The 5224-nt window shown below is 40.9% G+C and overlaps 2 pseudogenes; both read right to left on the reverse strand.

Annotated features, from left to right (window-relative positions):
- Positions 1-380: 380 nt before the first annotated feature.
- Positions 381-985, reverse strand: LOC144579435 (keratin, type I cytoskeletal 18 pseudogene; annotated as a pseudogene).
- On the reverse strand, positions 381-1811 carry LOC144579433 (keratin, type I cytoskeletal 18 pseudogene; annotated as a pseudogene).
- Between the last annotated feature and the right edge of the window lie 3413 nt (positions 1812-5224).

Here is a 5224-nt window from a genome sequence, read left to right on the forward strand (position 1 = left end):
TTAGAAGGCAAAATATCCTGAAATCTTATATACCTGGAAAAATTATTCAATATTTGATCCTGAGATTTCTAGAAGCCACATAGAAAAAGATAAATATTTCTGTGACTATCATGTCAATCAAAAGTTACTATGAAATGTAGCAATTATCCTCTTTACAGATACCACATAAATGATTTCTCCTTCAGACTATAACATAGAGACAACATACTCATTGTGTAATGAAGAGGGTAATATCCCTTCAATGTGAACAAAGCTAGGCCCATCATTTTCACAGAGGCCAATATGATGTAGTTCAGGTTCACCTCTGAAGAATTACCCTTATTGTCCATACATAGATGCTAAAGCAACAGCTCTTAAACTTATTTTGACAGTGATCAAAATTTTATTTTATTTTTTATTTTTATTTTTTTTTGACCTCTGAACTTTTTATTGGCCTCCTGCTCCCCCAAGGGTCCCCTGCTTCTGCTGGCCTAATGTCTCAGAACTTTGGTGTCGTTGGTCTCAGACACCACTTTGCCATCCACTATCCGGCGGGTGGTCGTCTTTTGGATGGTTTGCATGGAGTTGCTGCTGCTGTTCAAGGCATCACTGAGACTGAAGTCCTCCCCATCTTCCAGCCGGCGACGGTAGGTGGCGATCTCAGCCTCCAGCTTGACCTTGATGTTCAACAGAGCCTCGTACTCCTGGGCCTGGCGCTGTCCCTCTGCCCGGGTCTGTGCCAGCTCTAACTCCAGGTGCAGCAGGATCCCGTTGAGCTGCTCCATCTGCAGGGCATAGCGGGCCTCCACCTCCCTCAGGCTGTTCTCCAAGCTGATCTTTGTATTTCTCATGGAGTCCAGGTCAATCTCCAAGGACTGGACTGTACGTCTCAGCTCTGTGAGTGTCATCCCAGCAGTTTCAACCTCAGTGGACTGTGTGGTGACTATTGTGGTACTCTCCTCAATCAGCTGAGTCCAGTACTTGTCCAGCTCCTCTCGGTTCTTCCGAGCCAGCTAGTCATACTGAGCCCGGATTTCTGCCATGATCTTAGCAAGGTCCTGAGATTTGGGGGTATCTACCTCCACGGTCAATCCAGAGCTGGCAATCTGGGCTTGTAGGTCATTTACTTCCTCTTCGTGGTTCTTCTTCATGAAGAGCAGCTCCTCCTTGAGAGCCTCGATCTCTGTCTCCAGCTGCAGCCGAGTGACATTGGTGTCATCGATGACCTTTCGGAGACCATGGATGTCGCTCTCCACAGACTGGCGCATGGCCAGCTCTGTCTCATACTTGACTCTAAAGTCATCAGCAAAGAAGAGCATTGTCAATCTGCAGAACGATGCGGGCATTGTCCACAGTATTTGAGAAGATCTGAGCCCTCAGGTCCTCGATGGTCTTGAAGTAATGGCCCCAGTCTCTGACTTGGGGTCCCTTCTTCTCCAGGTGCTCCCGGATTTTGATCTCCAGCTTCCGGTTCTCGGTCTCCAGGCTCCTGACTCTGTCCAGGTAGGAGGCCAGGCGGTCGTTCAGGATTTGCATGGTCTCCTTCTCGTTCTGGATGCCTCCCATTCCTGCCAGACCCCTTGCCATCCCCGCGGCCAGGCCCCCGACCCCCGTGCCGCTCCGGACGCTGGTGGAGCGCGTCACGGAGACGCGGGAACCAGAGCCCCCGGCGCCTGCATAGACGCTGGCCGCGCTGCTGACCGGCCGGGCGCCATAGCTGGGCACCCGGACGGAGCCCACGGACCGGTAGTTGGTGGAAAAGGAGGAGCGAGTGGTGAAGCTCATGCTGCCCGGGGAAGAGAGCGAGAGGACAGGACTCAGGCTTCGCAGACGAACCAAAATTTTATTTTTATCAAAATAAAATTTTTACATTGTTGAAGCACAGAAAACAACATCCCTGACTTATCCAATATTTGTAACCTATTTTTAATTATAATTTATGGAGATACAGTTATTTGCAAATTGTTCAATAAAAATTTGTTTTCTTTTATAACCGGACACAATTGGGGACACTGGTTATTTTACCAAGGATTTAAGTGGAATGACACATTTTCATATATGCTTAGATTGCTTTGTATAATTGAAGTTGACTTTACAGAACGAATAAAAAGCCACTTGGAAAGACTGGCCTGTTACCCTGTATACGTGGTTCCTTTACAAGGTTCCTGACTTGTGCTAAGTAAAAAATGTCACTTGCCGACAGGACTAGGAATCTGAAACTAGGATTAGTTTCTTTGGGACCTTGAAAAAAGAGGAATCCAACCAATTCATACAGGTATTTATAGACAGACTGATGGCAAATCCTTGGCTTGGCTTCCCAGCCTCAAGAGGCTTTTGAAAATCAAATTTGAAATTCCTTATGAAAAGTTCCAGCAAAGTCAATTTTAAAAGCTTATATGGCCAGAGTCACTCTTCTTGCTGCATTTTATGCAAATAATCAGGCTGAGGATTATAAGACTAAAACATATTTTGCAAATAAATTGGTCCTAATATGACTTGTATTTGATAGAAATGAGAAACTAGAAAGAGAAAAATTATGCTTCAAAATAAAACTATAGTACATCTTTTATTAGATTCTATCCTTGTCCATTGGTTCTCAGTTTTTATTATTTGCCTGCAATTTGGATTACATTCTGATTTCTTCTCTGGCTACAAGTCTCTAAGCGAATATTTCCATTTTCTCCCAATTTTTCTGAATTAAAATCACTTAAATTAAAACTACTTCTTTTCTGGAGCCCAACAAGCTGAATCTAGACAACTAGATATAAATTTTGGAAAAAATCACTATAGCAACTTAATATATGAACATCCTTCATGGCTGTTGATTTCTAGAATACTCAGAAAGTTCACAAGAAGACCTGTTGCAAACTGCAGACCAGGACAAATCTGTCGGATTGCCACTATCTGCTGTCACTTCATCTGAAGGTTTTTTAAGCCCGACACCTAAAAATCTTGATTGGGCTGACTTCTATACAAAAAAAAAACAAAAACAAAACAAAAAAAACCTGAGTTTGCAGCTTGTTCTACCCACTAAACTTTATTTTTATTTTGTTTCCATAGAAATTCTTCCTTATATATCTGATTGTTCAAATCACACAGAGGCCTGACTTTGGTGGAGGCCCTTCTGCAACACCGCTGCCTGAAATGAGACACAACTAGTAACTGTTTAACTCGACTGGCCTGTTCTTAAGACTGAGAGACTGGTTCAGTGGCTTATGATAATCCACCAACCCATTTTCTGGACTGTAAAACTTTTTGGAGAAGTTTTATACCAGGGAATTTGGGGGCTCAGATAGTAATATCCCAAAATGAAGGCTTCAGAAGCTGGCTCAGAAGCAGAAGTTTTTAATCTGATCTCCTATTCTCCTGTCTCTGAGTTCCATTCTCTCCTGACACTAGCCATAGAAACTAGAATCTCTCTTCCTCAAGCCAGGTCATAGAAACCAGAATGCACATTTCCCCCCAGTCATAAAGCCAAAAGAATATTACTTTAATTTTCCCTCTACCTTTCCTCATAAAAACTGGTCATAAAGAAATTATCTGACCCACCTTATTTGACTGTAGGTCATAAGGCCTCCATTCTAAAGAGAGTCCTTCCTCAGAACTAAGGAAGGAATGCATGCAGAGATGTTGAGAAGAATTTAGACAGACAGGCCTTGCTGGCCAGGCTGTTATCTCTGCATAGCTGTTCATACTTTATTGAAGCTAGGCATAAACATGGGCAATTTGCTCTGTATCTTTGTGTCTTCATTCTGAAGTCCTCTGTGTACTCACATTAAATACATTTGTATGCTTTTTATCCAATGTATCTTTCTTTTATAAGCTGACTTTTTGGCAAACCTTCAGAGAGCCAAGGAGAGTTCTCCTTGGCTCCTACAACATCATGAACTGGTAAAAACATACATACATATACATTTACACATATTCAGCCAACAGAAGTTTCTAAAAATAATTATGTTTACAATATTTTATAATATACTCTATTTTACTAAATGTATGATATCAAATTACATTGATTTTATGACCTACTGATGGGCCAATCGTCATGGCATGAAAAATATTTTACAACATGATATGTAAAAACACATACAATAAAATCCTACATAACTAGAATCGTTGGCAGTTAAGCTAGTGAAATATCATAAGAAGGTTGTATTAGTCAAGATTCTCCAAAGAAACAGAATCAGTAGATTTATTTATTATGAGGCATTGGCTCACAAGATTGTGGAGTCTGAGAAATTTCACAATCTACTGTCTGCAGGCTGGGGACAAAGTTAGGGTGATGTAATTCAGAATGAGTACAAGGGCAGAAGAAGATTAAATAAATTGTCGCAGCTTAACTAGGCAGACAGGAAGTAAAAAGGAATCACTTCCTGCTTCAGGACTTTTTTGTATTTAGGCCCTGGATGAATTGGGGAGGGAAAACTACTTTACTGAGTTAACAGATTCAAATGCTAATCTCATCCAGAAACACTCCCATAGATACATAAAGAAAGAATGTTTAATCTCTGCACCACAGCCAGTCAAGTCGATAAACAAAACTAGCCACTGCAAAGGTTATAAGTATTCTCTTGAACTAGTAATTGAGCCACAGACTTTAGTGATCAGTTGGGGGTAGGACTTTGTACCTTTCTGCCAGACCACACCCCAATTGATTCTTGGGTCCTTTTGCACTCTCTTAAGTCAAATCATTGCATCATTGCACATTCTATTCCCTTGTTTCTTCTACCTGCATGATATTTACATTTTCTGTCTTCTGGCAGGCTTCTGTTCCTTCAGGTTTCACCTCAACTATTGCCATCTCAAAAACATTTATTTTTTTCTGGACGGGACTAGGTCCTGGTCTCTATCCCTTCTACCCCTGCTCTCCATTAATTTATATTCCATGTCAGCACAAACATGTTTTTCTCACAGCCTATCATAGTTGGGAGTTGTCTTATTTTCTAGTTTCATAATTTTTACTCAGATGGAATTAAAATTGCTTATCAGCTGATTTAAAGACATTATCCTGGATTATCCAAATAGACCCAATGTAATCAAAAGGGGACTTTACATGCAAAAGAGGAGGGTGGTGATGCCATATGAAAAATACATATGTGATGCCATATGAAAAAAATGTGTGTCATATAAAAAAGTTTGTTGTAATTTGTCACAGTAGTAATAGAAAACTAATATATATATTTTGTAAGATATGACCATATAAAACACAAACCTAGATATTAGTTCTATACTTCTAGCTCTCCTT

This window comes from Callithrix jacchus, chromosome 1 (genome assembly GCF_049354715.1).
Source record: "Callithrix jacchus isolate 240 chromosome 1, calJac240_pri, whole genome shotgun sequence".
Taxonomy (NCBI): domain Eukaryota; kingdom Metazoa; phylum Chordata; class Mammalia; order Primates; family Cebidae; genus Callithrix; species Callithrix jacchus.